Below are 21,174 nucleotides of genomic sequence, written 5' to 3' on the forward strand. Positions count from 1 at the left end.
TAAAAAAAAAAAAAGAATCTGTAATTGTGCTGAGCCTCACAGCCTGAAACAATGACAGGAGTTGTTTTCTTTTTTTCTTCTTAGCTTGTTGTGCTTTTGATTAAAACAAAAAGGCTGTAATTGCATTTAATCTGCATTCAAATTACGCATTCGGAACATTGACTTCAGTATATTTAGGAACCAGCTGTTGTGTGGATCCCCCATTTTTTAAAGTTCTATTCAATTTAAACTATTTGATTTTTTACACCCCTTTGGATTATATATATATATATATATATATATATATATATATATATATATATATATATATATATATATATATATATATATATATACACACATTTATATACATCATTAAAATGTATATACAATAAACCAAAAGTGTTACTTTTTATTCTTAATTTGTTTAATTATTAGTTTTAATTATATTATTATTAATAATTTATTGTTTAACTATCCATCCATCCATTTTCTACCGCTTATTCCCTTTGGGGTCGCGGGGGGCGCTGGTGCCTCTCTCAACACTCACATTCACTATTTATTATTTATCTATTACATTTTTTTAAATTCAGTAAATATCTTTTCTAATACATTTGTTTTGAAGTGAATTATTAAAGGCCTATTGAAATGAGATTTTCTTATTTAAACGGGGACAGCAGGTCCATTCTATGTGTCATACTTGATCATTTCGCGATATTGCCATATTTTTGGTGAAAGGATTTAGTAGAGAACATCCACGATAAAGTTCGCAACTTTTGGTCGCTAACAGAAAAGCCCTGTCTTTACCGGAAGTTGCAGACGATGACGTCACACGTTGATGGCTCCTCACATATTCACTTTGTTTTTGATGGGAGCCTCCAACAAAAAGAGCTATTCGGACCGAGAAAACGACAATTTCCCCATTAATTTGAGCGAGGATGAACAATTTGTATTTGAGGATATTGATAGCGACGGACTAGAAAAAAAATAAAAATAAAAATTCAAGTTAAAAAAAAAACGCGATTGCATTGGGACGGATTCAGATGTTTTTAGACACATTTACTAGGATAATTATTGGAAATCCCTTATCATTCTATTGTGTTGCTAGTGTTTTAGTGAGTTTAATAGTACCTGATAGTCGGAAGGGTGTATCCACGGGTGTCTTGAGGCCAGTGTCTGATGGAAGTCGAGGGCAGCTGTACGGACGGCACAAGTTCAGCTGATCTCCGGTAAGTGGCGACTTTTTACCACAATTTTCTCACCGAAAACTGCTGGTTGACATTTGGTCGGGAACCATGTTCGCTTGACCGCTCTGATCCATAGTAAAGTTTCACCTCCGGGAATTTTAAACAAGGAATCACCGTATGTTTGTGTGGCTAAAGGCTGAAGCTTCCGAACTCCATCTTTCTACTTTGACTTCTCCAATATTAATTGAACAAATTGCAAAAGATTCAGCAACACAGATGTCCAGAATACTGTGTAATTATACGGTTAAAGCAGACGACTTTTAGCTGTGTGTGTGCGCAGCGCTAATATTTCCTAACAGTCCGTGACGTCAAGCGTACACGTTATCATTCCGCGACGTTTTCAACAGGACACTTCGCCGGAAATTTTAAATAGCAATTTAGTAAACTAAAAAGGCCGTATTGGCATGTGTTGCAATGTTAATATTTCATCATTGGTATATAAAATATCAGACTGCGTGGTCGGTAGTAGTGGGTTTCAGTAGGCCTTTAAAGTTATTTTGAAGGTTTTGTTTCCAGTATATTTTTTAAAGCAGTTCAATAAAGGTATAACTAGTATGCATGTTGTTCTGTAGCATTACCTAAAGGGGGTTCCTGGCCCCCCATCTTTGAGCTATTGTAACTGTGGCCAATTTGAGGTTGTCGTGGCAGCCAAAGACACGAGCCAACCATAGGCCGCCCTTCCAGGCGGCGAGCACTGGCAGGACTTGCCCCCGAGGGGAGTGACTGCGTAACTTTGGCATTAAAACTCAAAGTTAGAACGGGAGGCAAAACAAACAACAACATTCAGGTCGGATTTTGACGCGTTTTTTTCCCGTCAATTGCTGCATATTCATGACGATGTGCCGCATGCGAACTCGCCCACCACCTGTATAAACACCGATTGCGAAACAGGTCTCTTGTTGTCAGAATGAGGTCAGACAATTCTATTTTCCCCTCCGTCCCACTCAAGTTTCATCCTTGTGGAGCTGAAGGCCTTCCCATAATCCTCAAGCATCTGTTTTGATGGAAGGGTTAAGGCAGAAGGCTCTGGCCATGACGCAACCCCCCACGGTCCCGCTGTGACTTTTCAGGCATCGTTGCACCTCGTTTTTGTGTTGTCTTTTTCTGATGATGTCATCCCTCTCGGGAAAAGTTAATTGCTGAAAAAGTTGTGGTCTACTTGCTTGTTCCATCACTTCTACACTGACCTAATACTGCAATTTCCCTGACTTTGTGGATTATTTCCGGTCTTGCTTTGAGTCCTTCTGATTATTTCTCTTGACAGCTGACATAAATTACTTACAATAATTCAATACACACTATCATCTTGTCAAGTGTAAGTATACGTGTTAAGGATTTAATATTTTGGATTATTTTGAGTATCCTTATTTATTTCTACCGTGAAATGTGTCGTAGTTTTTAGGGTCTGGCATGGTGCACTTTAATTACAGGTCTCCTATTACACGCCGATGTTAAAACCCTGACCACCTTTTCCACTTGTGGAAGTGTATTCCACTGGAGCTCGGGTCAGACCACTCACATTAGCCAAACATGTCAGACTTTGGTACGGTTGGCCAAAAACTTACACCCAGAATCATTTTGTACACATTAAAATATATTGATTGTAGCCAAATGATTGAGCTAATTAAATAATGAACTTATGTTGGCTCATAACTTTTAGCACACCAAACTCTTAGATGCTAAACGATAGGGATGGGCAATAGGCTAAATTTGCTGTCAATCTAACCAATACGCTTTTATTTAAACGCTTTCAATATGATTTTGCCTTTAATTTGTTAACCTGACCTTATTTGTGAACACTTACCAATTATAAATACAACAATAAAAGATCATTAGGGATGTAACAATATCAAAATCTGACGGTACAGTAGCACCGTATTTAGGCAACGGTACGATATTATTGTGGTATATGTCCAACAACAACAACTTAAAAATGCCGTAGTGTGTAAAATAAAGTTGCAGGAACAAAACACCTACTAGGGGGCGGCGTGGTGCAGTGGAGGAGTGGCCGTGCGCAACCCGAGGGTCCCTGGTTCAATCCCCACCTAGTACCAACCTCGTCACAACCGTTGTGTCCTGAGCAAGACACTTCACCCTTGCTCCTGATGAGTGCTGGTTAGCGCCTTGCATGGCAGCTCGCTCCATCAGTGTGTGAATGTGTGTGTGAATGGGTAAATGTGGAAGTAGTGTCAAAGCGCTTTGAGTACCTTGAAGGTAGAAAAAGCGCTATACAAGTACAGCCCATTTATTTATTTTCTATCATGTACTGAAATGTTCTAACCGTATATAATACTACAAACAAGTATTACAAGGAATTGTGCGGGAATATCCACTATGTCTCTCAACGTTTACTTTCTGTGGACATCAATCAATCACTCAATCAATGTTTATTTATATAGCCCTAAATCACAAGTGTCTTAAAGGTCTGCACAAGCCACGACGACATCCGCGGCACAGAGCCCACATAAGGGCAAGGAAAAACTCACCCCATTGGAACGTCGGTGACAGTGACTATGAGAAACCTTGGAGAGGACCGCATAGGTGGGCAACAACCCCCCACCCCATATTTAGTATGACCGTTTCACTGTCATATTGAGTAAAGAAACTAACTTGTGTCCTTGCAAATATTACAAAATATTTGTTTCCATTAAAACTCTAATACACATTTTTCCTTTTGCATGTGTGGTTTAGGAGTTATGTTTAAAAACAGTCATATTGAGGGGAAACCAAAAGCAGTGGATGTCGAGCGGGTCTAACATGATATTGTGAAAGTCCAGTCCATAGTGGATCCAACATAACAGTGAGAGTCCAGTCCATAGTGGATCCTATATAGTAACGAGAGTCCGACATATCATTTTGGAAAATGCAGTTTGTCAGAAAACTTAATTCACATTTTCACTTTTAATAATGTAAATACCTCACAATTGTATTTATTTATTCATCTTTTCCGGGTGATGGTAGCTTATCAAGTAGCCCTGATGTGTAGCAGGTGCTTTCTCTCGGCACCGAGTCTGTGCTTTGTCACGGGTTAGGTTTCTGCCAGGGTTTGTGTGTCTGTTTGTTAGCAACATAACTCTACAAGTTATGGATTTTGAAGAAAAAAAATACAAAAAAACAATTACTCTCATTTACCACAAGGTGGAACACACTCCTCTTCCTACTTCCTCTTTCTCTATTCTTTATGGCGCTCTTAGCCCCCACACTGCGGCTCGGCGCTGCACAGTGGATTCTGGGAGATGTCGTTTATTTTCCGACTTGCCAAAAGTGCCAAAAAAAAGTACACTGAACATCTTTTGAAACCGCAATACCGCTACAATACCGCTACATCCCCTAATATCAACAAAATACTATTTTTTGATCCATCCTTGTTTGAGCAAAATAAAGTCAGTCATGCAAAATAACTAAACAAACTCCCAGTCACTTAAATCCTTGGAGGCTCAACCCAGTTTGTAAACAATATAAAAATATCAACAATATGACCAAAGCAACTCATATATTTTGGTAGATCCGCCATCCCCTACCAAATACGGTAATTATGACATGTATTGAAGCTGAAAGCTAGGTGTCGCACCAAACTCCTTCTTGGCCGTGACGCATTACAAATAAGCTGCGTGTCCCCCGCCATCAGCCCAGATCTCATGGAAGCCATAATAAACCCCCCCAGCCCTGTAACTGCATGCGGCCGTTTCCCCCCGGAGCTGTATTCTGTCTTGCTCTGCCCACAATCGGATCGCTGAACGGGCCATATGTGTCGGCAGACTGCAAAAAAACGCTGAAGCCGTTATTACCCCGGCCTGCTCTCAAATTGAAAGCAGGAGTCTGCAGGACGAGCAGCAGCGAGAGCAAGTTTTGGGCAGTGTTTAGGGGTGGGGGGATGGTGTGGTAGTGGGGGGAATCCCAGTCAGATGGGAGCGCTCATGCTGACTCAACAATGTCTTGTCCGCATCGGATACTTCCTTCATGCCTTCTTCCCTGTCTAAAGGTGATTTCTTCTCCAAACTGGATTAGAAGTTATTTAACCAACAGGAAACAATACGTGAAGCTAGTTAAACACACATCTACAACGCTAAATATATCCTTTAGTGTGCCCCAGGGAACAATACTAGGACCAAAATTGTTCAATCTTTAAATAAATGACCTTTTTTAAAATTAAAAGTCATTTACAGTTAGTATTATTAACGGATGCTACAACAGCCCACAGATGGTAATACAAACAATAACCAGAAGAAATTAACAAATTAAAAAGATGGTTTGACAAAAACAGACTAACTTTAAACCTCAGTAAAACTAAAATTACGCTATTGGGTAACAATCGAAGGGAACGTCAAACACAAATACAAATGGACAGAATATAAATTGAAAGAGTAAATGAAACCAAATTTCTAGGTGTAAGGGCTTCACGGTGGAAGAGGGGTTAGTGCGTCTGCCTCACAACACGAAGGTCCTGCAGTCCTGGGTTCAAATCCAGGCTCGGGATCTTTCTGTGTGGAGTTTGCATGTTCTACCCGTGAATGCGTGGGTTCCGTCCAGGTACTCCGGCTTCTTCCCACTTCCAAAGACATGCACCTGGGGATAGGTTGATTGGCAACACTAAATTGGCCCTAGTGTGTGAATGTGAGTGTGAATGTTGTCTGTCTATCTGTGTTGGCCCTGCGTTGAGGTGGCGACTCGTCCAGGGTGTACCCCGCCTTCCGCCCGATTGTAGCTGAGATAGGCGCCAGCGCCCCTCGCGACCCCAAAAAGGGAATAAGCGGTAGAAAATGGATGGATGATTGATGATCAATTTAACTGGAAAATTTTAGAGTGGCAAGGAACATGTCAATAATGAACAAAGCAAAACATGTTTTAGACTAAAATCACTCCATATTTTCTACTGCTTGCTAGTGTTACCATATCTGAGCTATTGTGCAGAAATATGGGAAAATAACTGCAAAAGTACACTTCACTTTATTCATTAACCATGTTACAAAAAAGATCAGTTAGAATAATACATAATGTTGGATATAGAGAACATACAAACCCTTTATTTATTGATATGAAAATACTGAAATTTCACGACATAGTGAATTTGCAAACAAGTAAAATTATACATAAAGCAAACTACAATCTGCTACCCAGGAATATACAACAATTCTTCTCAACAAAAGAGGAGGAATATAATCTTAGAGAAAAATGTAATTGAAAACATTGTACGCACGTACAACACTTAAGACCCTCAGTGTAAAGAAATCAAACAATGTACTAATAAGGGGTAGAAAAGCGCTATACAAGTACAACCCATTTATCATTTACCATAATATGATCCACATCAAGTGTTTACAAAGGACAAAGAAGAAGAACCATGATAAACATGTATTTTCAAGATAATCTTATTTATCTCACAATATGAAATATAACTTACTTCACTAATTACTTTTTATTCTTAATGTTTTTACTTATGGAGTATATTGTAAATAAATTGAGAACAGGAAGTCAACAAAAGTTTTAGCAACTGCTATGTAAAGGAAAAGGGGTAAGATTAAATAAGTTATGCTTCTTCCTACTCCTTTTCGAACATGTTGAATAGAGAAACAGGAAATGGTGATGTATCATGTGGTATGCATGCATGTTCCAAACAAACAAACTCAACTCAACTCAAACTGCAGAGCTTGAGAATATTATCCACTGTGAAAATGTGTGGCGCCCCCTATGGTTCGTGATCAAAACACTTCAATTCATGTAATAGAGATGTTCTGATCATTAGACAAACGGTTAATAACCCAACTCGTTAGTTGTTTGGATGTTGCTAGAGGCGTTCACCAAATTCAGTGATGATTTTTAGAAACACCCTAGCTGCATTGGCGTAATTTTTGGACTGATGCAAAGTGGAAAAGTGTTCTGTGGTCTGACGAGTCCACATTTCAAATTATATTTGGAAACTGTGGAGGTGGTGTCCTACTAAACAAAGAGGAAAATAACCATCCAGATTGTTATAGGCGCAAAGTTCAAAAGCCAGCATCTGTGATGGTATGGAGGTGTATTAGTGCCCAAGGCATGGATAACTTACACATCTGTGAAGGCACCATTAATGCTGAATGGTCCATACAGGTTTTTGAGCAACATATGTTGTTATCTAAGCAACGTTATCATGGACGCCCCTGCTTATTTCAGCTAGACAATGCTAAGCCACATGTTACAACAACGTGGTTTTGTAGTAAAAAAGTGCAGGTACTTTCCTGGCCCGCCTACAGTCCAGACCTGTTTCTCATCAAAAATGTGTGGCGCATTATGAAGCGTAAAATACGACAGCGGAGACCCCGGACTGTTGAACGACTGAAGCTCTACATAAAACAAGAATGAGAAAGAATTCCGCTTTCAAAGCTTCAACAATTAGTTTCCACAGTTCCCAAAGGTTTATTAAGTGTTGTTAAAAGAAAAGGTGATGTAACACAGTGGTGAACATGCCCTATCCCAACTATTTTGGCACATGTTGCAGCCATGAAATTCTAAGTTAATTATTATTTGCAAACAAAAAAGGTTTATGAGTTTGAACATCAAATATCTTGTCTTTGTAGTGCATTCAACTGAATATGGGTTGAAAAGGATTTGCAAATTATTGTATTCCGTTTATATTTACATCTAACACAATTTCCCAACTCATATGGAAACTGGGTTTGTATTAGTTTATTTCTAACATGTTTACAAAGTTGCATCAACATTGAAATTGTTTACAGTTCATGGTTCAACATGTGTGAAAGGGAATTTGGTGCAAAAATATGTCTACCAAGTTTTCAACTGAACTATGGTGTCATCCGGGCCGGCCGTTGAATAGCTTTGCCCTGAGAGTTGTCCTCATTTTTTCACGTGCCGTATCTACGGTGGGCACGGGCAGGATAAGGACTCATTGAGGAGGACTTTATCTTCAAGCGCACGTCTGTCATCTGCCGCTGCGCACAGAGCGCTCTTTCATGGCCCTCAGGGAGTGAGCGGGAGAGGGAGGCTTCGCCGAGATTTAAGGCCCGCCATTGTTTGCGCTCCGGGATGCTAAATCATTTTTGAATTGGCGCCATGATGCAACCCTGCTCCGGAGACGCGGGGCTAAAAACTGCAGGGTGAGATGTCGTCTCTCCTTTAAAGCGCTCTCCCTGCTCGCTTTTTCCCTGCAGCGCTGATTGCTGGCGGTGTTTACATATTCCATAGAGGACTGTGATCGAGATAAACCTCTGCTGATGCTTATCCCTCCGGCCGCAACGTGGAAAGCACTCAAATATAATGTAAACCAAACGCCGCAGCTGCCCTTTCATGTCTCAAGTGCCAGTCGTGCGTGCTTTGAGAGCTTTACTTTAAGTGGCATTGCTTGGATTGAGGAGTGAACCTTGGGGCTATTTCTTATTGTTGCTTTAAAAGGCGGCTTCCACGTTTTTCCCTCCACCGTCATCTCTCCGGCTACTAACGAGGCACTTGAGCTCATCGCCGCACAAAAACGTTTATTCGAAGGTGTTTGAGGGAGAAAGCGGTGAGCATTTGATCCACAAAGTGATTAATGATCCACATGTCGTCAATGCGGTGCACTCTGAAGACTTCTCCGCGTTAATTGGCCTTTCCTCTGCCGCCACTCCTTACAGTAAATATGTCACATGGCCTAAAAATACCCCTTTTTTTTGTACCTTGTATACGTGAACGCACTGTGTGATCTTTGCCACGCCTGTGTTTCATGAGGTGCCAATGCCGGCGGCGACATCAGGCGAAGATGCACATTGCTGCACTCGCTGGGTTGAACTTAGGGAAATGAGAGGCGCCCGTCAGGTTGGGCTGGTTTTCCGCTCGGGGCCTCAGATGCTCCTTTTTCAAAAGTCAACCGCCGAGTGAGTCCCCCTTTATTTGTTTGCCAGATCTGCATTGAGGCTCTCAAATGATGTGTGTTTGAGTCAATACTTTTCTTTAGCATAACAACATGAAGAGTTTCAAGGTCAGTTGGTTTTAGGTACAGCAAAAAGAAACACAATGTAATCCATTCAGCGACTTAGCTTTAAAACTATCTATTTATATCTGCACCTTGATTTGTAGATGCAAACGCTCTGCACCTTATTGCTCTTTTATCCTGCACTATCAAGAGCTAATGCAAAGAAATGTTGTACTTATCTGTACACTTAAGTTCACATTTCAATGACAATAAAATAAGTCTAAGTCTAAATATTTGTAAACATCAACATGACATTTCCAAATTTCTACTAATAAGTACAATTCTCAAATAAAGTGTTTAGTATAATAGTTTTCAAGTTTTTTTTTCTTCTAAAAACTGCTTTCATCTTATCCCTTTGTATTTGTCCATAGATGTATTTCACGGGCAAGGCCAAGTGTTCCCAAACAGGACACCTTGGCACTATTGTTAGCCAAAGGCTGGCCTGCACCACATTTGTTTACAGAGTAGATAATTGGCAGTTATACTTCCTGTCCCTCACTTAATGTGTACAGTCTGGAAAATGTAGGTATGTACTGTATGTACAGTGGGGCAAACAAGTATTTAGTCTGCCACCGATTGTGCAAGTTCTCCCACTTAAAATGATGACAGAGGTCTGTAATTTTCATCATAGGTACACTTCAACTGTGAGAGACAGAATGGGAAACAAAAATCCAGGAATTCACATTGTAGGAATTTTAAATAATTTATTTGTAAATTCTTGTGGAAAATAAGTATTTGGTCAACCATTCAAAGCTCTCACTGATGGAAGGAGATTTTGGCTCAAAATCTCACGATACATGGCCCCTTTAATTCTTTCCTTAACACGGATCAATCGTCCTGACCCCTTAGCAGAAAAACAGCCCCAAAGCATGATGTTCCCACCCCCATGCTTCACAGTAGCTATGGGGTTCTTGGGATGCAACTCAGTATTCTTCTTCCTCCAAACATGACGAGTTGAGTTCATACCAAAAAGTTCTATTTTGGTTTCATCTGACCACATGACATTCTCCCAATCCTCTGCTGTATCATCTATGTATCCATTTTGGTATAAACTCAACTCATTGTGTTTGGAGGAAGAAGAATACTGAGTTGCACCCCAAGAACACCACACCTACTGCGAAGCATGGGGGTGGAAACATCATGCTTTGGGGCTGTTTTTCTGCTAAGGGGACAGGACGATTGATCCGTGTTAAGGAAAGAATGAATGGGGCCATGTATCGTGAGATTTTGAGCCAAAACCTCCTTCCACCAGTGAGAGTTTTGAATGATTGACCAAATACTTATTTTCCACCATAATTTACAAATAATTTTTTTTTAAATTCCTACAATGTGAATTCCTAGATTTTTTTTTCCACATTCCGTCTCTCACAGTTGAAGTGTACCTATGATGAAAATTACAGACCTCTGTCATCATTTTAAGTGGGAGAACTTACACAATCGGTGGCTGACTAAATACTTTTTTGCCCCACTGTATGTAGTAGAGCTGAGCGATATGGTTAAAAAAGTATATCTCAATATATCTTTGCTTAAACTCGATATTTGATATATATATATATAGCTTGCTATATTTTCTGTAGAAAGTATAAGTATAAAGATAATAATTTTTGATCAAGATTCACTAAAATTGAAGTGAATGACAACTGTCCTGTAAACAGTCAGTGATACTCTTATTAACTCAATTAGTCAAGATGGGTATTAGTATCACATAATTTCATAACATAAATCAAATAGAAAAATATTCATTTTTACGTAAAATAAATAACGTAGCTGTGCAAATAATCCAAAATGTATCAAACTCAGATACAATTTTTTTTGGAGGAAGGCACTTTTTAATTCCCAGTCGACGATGTAATGGACTGTCACACATTTATGTTCTGGTCAGCGCCAAGTAAGTGACTTGACTTAATTGTGCGGCTACGATCTTGATGACTTCGGCATACATCTTTGGCAACATTTCTCGTGCGAAATACGCCCGGCTTGGCAACTGGAGAACATTTTTGATTTGAGTTTACATGGTAAACAACTTACATGAATGTTTTATCCAGACGCATACATTTGTACAAATGTGGCCAAGTAGGCGCAGTGTGGGTTTCCTGGACGTCGTCTACATCGCTAAAAAAAAACATCTAAAGAAGAGAATCACTCTGCCATCTTCCACTAGTTTTTTTTAATATATAATTCGTCGGTTTGAATAATCCCTCTTGTCTTCTACAACTCTCTCGTCGTCATTTGGGATGTCTGTTGTGATTTCCCTTCCTGGTTCCAGGACCCGCCCTCTCTTGCCTCTGAGTGGCCTGTCCCTAATATTTTGCCTTAATCTAAACCAATCGTGACTCGTCATAGTAAACCAGCCAACCAATCATGGATCCTCTTATACATGCAAGCACGTCTTGAGAGGAGAGGTGTTTAGTAGTCCATGGAGCGTTGAGAGGCAGGGTACACCCTGGACAAGTCCCTTCCTCTTAACACTCCATGGACTACTAAACACCTCTCCTCTGCAATTGGTCGCCCCCCCGCGACCCCAAAAGGGAATAAGCGGTAGAAAATGGATGGATGGATGGAGTGTTGAGAGGGAGTGGGAAGCGGGGGAGAACAAGGAACACAACAAATAAGAAGCGTTTGGTCATTTAACGTGAAATAAATTATATCGATATTTTCTTAATTCATATCTTGTTTAAAAATATATCGATATATCTTACAATGTATCGCTCAGCCCTAGTTAGTACATACGTATTTGTACGTATGCATGAATGTACAGTACGTTAGGGCTGAGCGATATATCGATATACTCGATATATCGCGAGTTTTTCTCTGTGCGATATAGAAAATTACTATATCGTGACATTCCATTATACGTTCTTATGCAGTTGCTTTTAGCTGAGGGCATTAGACTACAGGCTCTTCACTCTTTCCTGTCTCTCCTTCTCACAGACAGCAAGCGCACCTTCTTACATACGTCACATACGTATACGCCCTCGCGGAGCAGAAAGGTAGCAGCATGTGTAACATTAGCTTTGATGCTAACAGAGCCGTGCGAGTGGTAATACGAGAGAAAGAAGGTGCTGATCTGGTAACAAATGAAGGAAAACATTTTTCCCAAGAAAAAGAGCAGGGGGTCCATCGTCTGGCGGTGGTTTGGCTTCAAGTGAGAATATGTCGAACAGAGAACCGTAATTTGTCAAGTATGGGGAAAAACCGTTGCTACAAAAAGTAGCATTACTGCTAATGTGTAGCATCATTTGAAAAGTCACCTGCTAAAGAATGAAGAGTGATTACTCCGCTTGTCAACATCTTCAATCAGTGCCACGCGCCCACACCATCAGAATTTCGAGGAAATGATATCCAGATCAACACCGTATAAAAAAAACAAGTCAAGAACAAAAGAAGATAATGTCCGCAGAAACCTACCACATAGCGAAGGACGAACACTATTTGATTTCCTATTATGCGGCTCATTTTTATTTGACACTTATTGAAATATCTTGTATGACATCATGCGCAAAAGTGCACTTTATTTGTTTTAAACTATAGTAGTGGCCTTCTGGACAAAAAGTGCACTTTAATTTAGTGTTGTTTTGATGTGTCATCTTTGTGACATCATGCACAAAAGTGCACTAATACCTTGTTTTAAAATGTCTCTGACAATCTTGCACTTTCTGTTTTGGAAATGACATTAATGTTTGTCCCACTGCTTAATAACTGTTTAAATAAATACAGATTTGCTAAATTGACTTAGTTGTGATTTACTTCTCTGCATGAAATTTTAAAATGAGCATAAAAATATTGCAGTATGAACAAGAATGTTTTAATGTAGACACATAGAATCATCATACTGCTGTGATTATATGCATCAAGTGTTCATTCAAGGCTAAGGCAAAATATCGAGATATACATCGTGTATGGCGATATGGCCTAAAAATATCAAGATATTAAAAAAAGGCTATATCGCCCAGCCCTACAGTACTTATGTATAAATTAGGAGTGTAACGATTAGTTTGAACAAAAGTTCGATTAGATTCAGATTTTGATGTTGCCGATGCGATTCAGGGCGATATTATTTATTTTAGAGCGATACAATCCGAAACAATTCAGTCAGTTGAGATCGATTCAGTAACTTTTTAGAAAAATTAAAAAAAAAATCAACCAGTGTGACTGTGTAATAAATACTGGACACTACATTCCTGTTATTTCTTGCAAGGGAATTAGGTAGACATAAATTATGGACACAAACAAGCAAATAAACAACAATGAATGGCAAATGCATTCACATCTTATTTGAATAAAGTGTAACCAACACAAGTCACATACAATTTTTAGGAATACATTAACAAAAATATGTTTTTTTAAGCTAACAGTGTAGCTTTTGTAAACTGTAACCGGTTTTGAACAGGTTTCATTGTTATTTATATACCCAATAATATATTACGAGAATAGTGTAGAATCGAGAATCCATTCTGAATCGAACCGTCACCACAAGAATCGTAATCAAATCCCCAAAGATTCCCACCTCTAGTATGTTATGTAATCTTTCAAGATCCCGGACTGTTTGTGTGAATGCAGCTCTGGTCTGTTGTGAGGCACAGAAAGTGGTTATTTTATGAGGTGTTTATGGTCTGCTAATTATTGAGGAAAAGGCAAAGTGACCAATTCTTTCAGCTCTGTATTTACTACTGATTACCCTTTGACCCCTTCTTCCGCCAGTCGAATGCATGCCATTGTCTCAGGCCCGCCACCATGTTTGCGTTCCCTTTCACCACCTTGCAGACATGGTCACTGTTCATAGGTTTGGAGAAGATCTTTTTTTTCTGCATATACAAAGTTCACATAGAGCGAAAAAGTGATACCTATGCTACTGGGTAATTGGAAGTAATTGGATCGTTCAGTGAGTTTTAGCAATAGAGGAATGCTAAATGTGAATGTGATGTTTTCATGTATGTGTTAATGTTGTTGCACAGAGCATTATACAAAGTAGGGCGTTGAGTGTTTAGCCAAAGTTCATTTACAATCGAATTAAATCATGGTTTGATTATCCTCAGTAACAGAGTCTGGCGCTTTTAGAAGGTTAATAAGTAAATTGTATCGTACAATCCTGATTTATCTATTTTCGGACACATTTTGGACAATGTCAGTCCTTGCATGCACTGCAACTCAGCCGTGCATCACATAAAACAAGGTAACATTAAGGAGTAGCAACACTAGCATAGCTATGTGAGCTACAATGCTAACAATATAAAATGCTGACATTGTTATCAACAGCATCATGCTAGGTTAGCCTTTTCCCTGTAAATGATTACATTTACAGTGTCCGTCACTGGTTGACTGATGGTTGTATAACCTTTTTAAGGCCTACTGAAATGATATTTTCTTATTAAAACGAGGATAGCAGGTCCATTTTATGTGTCATACTTGATCATTTCGCGATATTGCCATATTTTTGCTGAAAGGATTTAGTAGAGAACATCCACGATAAAGTTCGCAACTTTTGGTCGCTAATAAAAAAAGCAGACGATGTGCGCGTGACGTCACGGGTTGTGGAGCTCTTCACATCCTCACATTGTTTACAATCATAGCCACCAGCAGCAAGAGCGATTCGGACCGAGAAAGCGACGATTTCCCCATTAATTTGAGCGAGGATGAAAGATTCGTGGATGAGGAAAGTGAAATTGAAGGATTAGAAAAAAAAAGAAGAAAAAAAAAAAGACGAGGGCAGTGGGAGCGATTCAGATGTTATTATACACATTTACTAGGATAATTCTGGAAAATCCCTTATCTGCTTATTGTGTTAGTAGTGTTTTAGTGAGATTTTATGGTCGTACCTGAAAGTCGGAGGGGTGTGGCCACGGGTGTGGTGACCGCCAATGTCTCTGAGGGAAGCCACGTTTCTCGACAAGGCGAAGCGAAGGCAGCCGTTGGGGCCGGGCTGAGATATTTTTCCCCCCCCCGCCTCCACGGTGGAAGCATCCCACGTTCGAGGGCGGCCGGTCGGAGGAGGCAAGAGAGTCCGCAGCTGCCTCTTTGACAGGTGCACGAGGAACGACGCAAGCTCTCCGCTCATGTCTACGGTAAGAGCCGACTTATTACCACAATTTTTTCACCGAAACCTGCCGGTTGACATGTGGTAGGGAACCATGTTCGCTTGACCGCTCTGTTCCATAGTAAAGTTTCACCGTCATCTTTCGGGAATGTAAACAAGGAAACACCTGCTGTGTTTGTGTTGCTAAAGGCAGCCGCAATACACCGCTTCCCACCTACATCTTTCTTCTTTGACGTCTCCATTATTAATTGAACAAATTGCAAAAGATTCAGCAACACAGATGTCCAGAATACTGTGTAATTATGCGATTAAAGCAGACGACTTATCGCTGGTATCGGGGCTGGAACAAAATGTCTGCTACAATCCATGATGTCATCATACCGCGACGTTTTCAACTGGATATTTCGCGCAAAATTTAAAATTGCAATTTAGTAAACTAAAAAGGCCGTATTGGCATGTGTTGCAATGTTAATTTTTCATCATTGATATATAAACTATCAGGTCGGTAGTAGTGGGTTTCAGTAGGCCTTTAAGATGTCTGGTGATTTTAAGATGTGTAGTGTAGCCTGTTTTTTTGTTTTTTTCCATACATCGCTGGCGGGCATTAATTATATTAAAGTTAAAGTCCCAACAATTGTCACACACACACTGGGCGTGGTGAAATCTGTCCTCATTTGACCCATCCCCATGTTCACCCCCTGGGAGGTGAGGGGAGCTGTGAGCAGCAGCGTGCGCCACGTTCGGGAATCATTTGTTGATTTAATTCCCAATTCCATTTCAATTAACGTGGTGTGGCGTTTGGCAGTAGACACACTCCACAATATTGTCTTTCTGAAAAGTTGAATTCCATTTTTACTTCCATAATGTTCGTTTTTTTTTTCTACCACTATCCCATGCATAGATTAATTAAAACCAAAACATAATGACTTGTACAATAGATTGTTTATTATTTTTTTATTGGGAAGCATGTAGATTAAACAACACAGTACAGGGATCAATAAAGTACTTTCTATTATATTCTATTTTATTCTAAAAGTATGGTGTTATTTTGTGTACTGATTGTACATATGTGAAAGATTCCTTAAATGCACAATTGCATTTCCGCATTCCTTGCATTCCTACACATGCATGGATGCAGATGCAGGGGGGTACATGAATTCCAGTGGGGAGGACGACTTGCTTGGAGTTACCTCGGGCCCTATATCGCCGACAAAATCACGAAATTGGCTAATACAAAGGGAGCACAGCATTCATTAAACGTGGAAAAGTCACGAAAATTGACGTAATGTGACTGAGGTCTTGTCTTTGTCTGGGGAAATCGTGCACTTCACATGCACTCTAATCCAGTGTTTCTCCAATGGGGGTATGCGTACTCCTGGGGGTACTTGAAGGTATGCCAAGAGGGTACGTGAGATTTTTTGTAAATATTCTAAAAATAGCAACAGTTCAAAAATTCTTTATAAATATATTTATTGAATAATACTTCAACAAAATATGAATGTAAGTTCATAAACTGTGAAAAGAACTGCAACAATGCAATTTCAGTGTTGACAGCTACATTTTTTGTGAACATGTTCCATAGAAATGTTTAGAATAAAGTTCATGAATCCAGATGGATCTCTATTACAATCCCCAAAGTGGACACTTTAAGTTGATGATTACTTCTATGTGTAGAAATCTTTATTTCTAATTGAATCACTTGTTTATTTTTCAACAAGTTTTTAGTTATTTTTATACCTTTTTTTCCAAGTAGTTCAAGAAAGACCACTACAAATGAGCAATATTTTGCACTGTTATACAATTTAATAAATCAGGAACTTATGACATAGTGCTGTATTTTACTTCTTTATCTCTTTTTTTCAACCAAAAATGCTTTGCTCTGATTAGGGGGTACTTGAATTAAAAACATGTTCACAGGGGGTACATCACTGAAAAAAGGTTGAGAACCCCTGCTCTAATCGATGAGCTCTGCCCCCTTCCTGGACCAGATCTATGCCGCTCTGTCCCTCGGACCTCAAAGCGGCCACCTAAAACACACTTGTGCAAAAAAACAACAACTAGGAATCAAACCCAAAAATACAGAGCTGAACTGTTCCCAATTGAATTCTACATGTCAGATGGTTTGTGTTTTTTCTTTTGAATATTTGGTGACTCATGTCGTCCAAAAGCCGGGTGAAAAACGCCAACGCGAGCTGTTGTAGAGGCAACCAAAGTTATTGATACCTCGACAGCTTGGCCACCAATTTGGAAATAATACCTCATGCATTTTGTGTGCTTTCTTTTAATTGGTAGCATAAAAGCCTAAGGCATTTATTCATACAAACCCCGTTTGCATATGAGTTGGGAAATTGTGTTAGATGTAAATATAAACGGAATACAATGATTTGCAAATCATTTTCAACCCATATTTAGTTGAGTGCACTACAGAGACAAGATATTTGATGTTCAAACTCATAAACTTTATTTTTTTTTTGCAAATAATAGTTAACTTAGAATTTCATGGTTGCAACACGTGCCAAAGTAGTTGGGAAAGGGCATGTTCACCACTGTGTTACATCACCTTTTCTTTTAACAACACTTAATAAACGTTTGGACTAACTATTAAAACTTTGAAAGTGGAATTTTTTCCCATTTTTGTTTTATATAGAGCTTCAGTCGTTCAACAGTCCAGGGTCTCCACTGTCGTATTTTACGCTTCATAATGCGCCACACAGGTCTGGACTGCAGGGGGGCCAGGAAAGTACCCGCACTCTTTTTTTCACAAAGCCACGCTGTTGTAACATGTGCTGAATGTGGCTTGGCATTGTCTTGCTGAAATAAGCAGGGGCGTCCATAAAAAAGCCGCGCTTAGATGGCAGCATATGTTGTTCCAAATCCTGTATGTACCTTTTAGCATTAATGGTGCCTTTTCACAGATGTGTAAGTTACCCATGCCTGGGGTACTAATGCACCCCCATACCATCACAGATGCTGGCTCTTGAACTTTGCGTCGATAACAGTCTGGATGGTTCGCTTTCCCTTTGCTCCGGATGACACGATGTTGAATATTTCCAAAAACAATTTGAAATGTGGACTCATCAGACCACAGAACACTTTTCCACTTGTATCAGTCCATCTTATATGATCTCGGGCCCAGAGAAATTGAGATGTTGTTGATAAATAGCTTTTGCTTTGCATAGTAGAGCTTTAACTTGCACTTACAAATGTAGCGACGAACTGTATTTAGTGACAGTGGTTTTCTTAAGTGTTCCTGAGCCCATGTGATGATATCCTTTAGAGATTGATGTCGGTTTTTGATACAGTGCCGTCTGAGGGATCGAAGGTCACGGTCATTCAAAGTTGGTTTCCGGCCATGCCACTTACATGGAGTGATTTCTCCAGATTCTCTGAACCTTTTGATGATATTATGGACCGTAGATGTTGAAATCCCAAAATTTCCTGCAAATGCACTTTGAGAAATGTTGTTCTTAAACTGTTTGACTATTTGCTCACGCAGTTGTGGACAAAGGGGTGTACCTCGCCCCATCCTTTCTTGTGAAAGACTGAGCCTTTTTTGGGAAACTACTTTTATACCCAATCATGTCACCCACCTGTTCCCAATTAGCCTGCACACCTGTGGGATGTTCCAAATAAGTGTTTGATGGTATTCCTCAACTTTATCAGTATTTATTGCCACCTTTCCCAACTTCTTTGTCACGTGTTGCTGGCATCACATTCTAAAGTTAATGATTATTTTCCCCCCATAAAATGTTTATCAGTTTGAACATCAAATATGTTGTCTTTGTAGAATATTCAACTGAATATGGGTTGAAAATGATTTGCAAATCATTTTATTCCATTTATATGTACATTTAACACAATTTCCCAACTCATATGGAAATGGGGTTTGTATATATGATATGTATGTTTAACATTTTCTGAATTAAACTCTCATTTCTTTAGTTTTTAGTACAGATGCCTTAAAACTGGCAGGTAATTATTATTATTTTTTTAAATCGTCATATTAATCGAAAAAAATTATTTGTGATCATCTACACCCCACAGCAGAGAGTGTTAAATTAGTTATTAGGTTTCTTACAAGCAGCCCCCTCTCCCAAATTTACAAGGCCCTTGTTGTCTTTATGGTTTCCAGCGAGCCGAAACGTGCGTAAACATCGTGTCGGATAAAACAAGAGGTGATTTAGTGTTCCTCGTCACAATGCGCCGTGCTCCGGCGCCCGCTTCCTACCTTTGTGTGGGCCGAGGGCTTAGGGGCGCGGCAGCGGATACACGCCTCCTCGGATACCGGCAGGCTCCGAGGAGGGAAGGAAGCCGGGTGTCAAAGGCGATTTGCTCGCTGCTTCTCTCTGTTATCCGAGCAGCAGACGCTCGTGCGGGAGGCAGATGAGCAAATGTTGTGTTCTGCAGGGTGTACATAATATATATATATATATATATATATATATATATATACTGTATATATATATATATATATATATATATATATATATATATACACATACATATAACATATGTGTATGTATGTGTGTGTGTACGTAAATATTACATATATATACATATATATATGTGTATGTATATATATATATATATATATATATATATATATATACATATATATATATATATATATATATATATATATATATGTATATATATGTAATATTTACATACACACACACATACATACCCCGAAAGGGAATAAGCGGTAGAAAATGGATGGATATATATATATTGCATATACCGTGGGGCAAAAACGTATTTAGTCAGCCACCGATTGTGCAAGTTTTCCCACTTAAAATGATGACAGAGGTCTGTAATTTTCATCATAGGTACACTTCAACTGTGATAGACAGAATGTGAAAAAAAATCCAGGAATTTACATTGTAGGAATTTTAAAGAATTTATTTGTAAATTATGGTGGAAAATAAGTATTTGGTCACTTCAAACAAGGAAGATATCTGGCTCTCACAGACCTGTAACTTCTTTAAGAAGTTCTTCTGTCCTCCACACGTTACCTGTATTAATGGCACTTGTTTGAACTCGTTATCTGTATAAAAGACACCTGTCCACAGCCTCAAACAATCAGTCTCCAAACTCTTCTATGGCCAAGACCAAAGAGCTGTCGAAGGACACCAGGAAAAGAATTGTAGACCTGTACCAGACTGGGAAGAGTGAATGTATAATAGTGAACAATCAACTGTGGGAGAAATTATTAGAAAATGGAAGACATACAAGACCACTGATAATCTCCCTCAATCTGGGGCTCCACGCAAGATCTCATCCCGTGGGGTCAAAATGATCATGAGAATGGTGAGCAAAAATCCCAGAACCACACAGGGGGACCTGGTGAATGACCTGCAGAGAGCTGGGACCAAAGTAACACAGGTTACCATCAGTAACACACTACGCTGACAGGGAATCAAATCATGCAGTGCCAGACGTGTCCCCCTGTTTAAGCTAGTGCATGTCCAGGCCCGTCTGAAGTTTGCCAGAGAGCACATGGATGATACAGCAGAGGATTGGGAGAATGTCATGTAGTCAGATGAAACCAAAATAGCACTTTTTGGTATAAACTCAACTTGTCGTGTTTGGAGGAAGAAGAATACTGAGTTGCATCCCAAGAACACCATACCTACTGTGAAGCATGGTGGTGTAAACATCATGCTTTGGGGCTGTTTTTCTGCTAAGGGGACAAGACGATTGATCCGTGTTAAGGAAAGAATGAATGGGGCCATGTATCGTGAGATTTTGAGCCAAAACCTCCTTCTATCAGTGAGAGCTTATTTTCCACCATAATTTACAAATAAATTATTTAAAATTCCTACAATGTGAATTCCTGTTTTTTTTCCTCCACATTCTGTCTGTCACAGTTGAAGTGTACCTATGATGAAAATTACAGACGTCTGTCATCATTTTAAGTGGGAGAACTTGCACAATCGGTGGCTGACTAAATACTTTTTTGCCCCACTGTA

The 21,174-nt window shown here is 39.4% G+C and overlaps 1 protein-coding gene across 8 annotated transcripts in view; it reads left to right on the forward strand.

Moving 5' to 3' along the window:
• LOC133560769 (nuclear factor 1 B-type-like) overlaps nt 1-21,174 on the forward strand; it is a 161,859-nt gene that overhangs the window by 23,990 nt on the left and 116,695 nt on the right. The gene's annotated exons all lie outside the window — the stretch shown is intronic.

This window comes from Nerophis ophidion, linkage group LG10 (assembly GCF_033978795.1).
Source record: "Nerophis ophidion isolate RoL-2023_Sa linkage group LG10, RoL_Noph_v1.0, whole genome shotgun sequence".
Classification (NCBI taxonomy): Eukaryota; Metazoa; Chordata; class Actinopteri; order Syngnathiformes; family Syngnathidae; genus Nerophis; species Nerophis ophidion.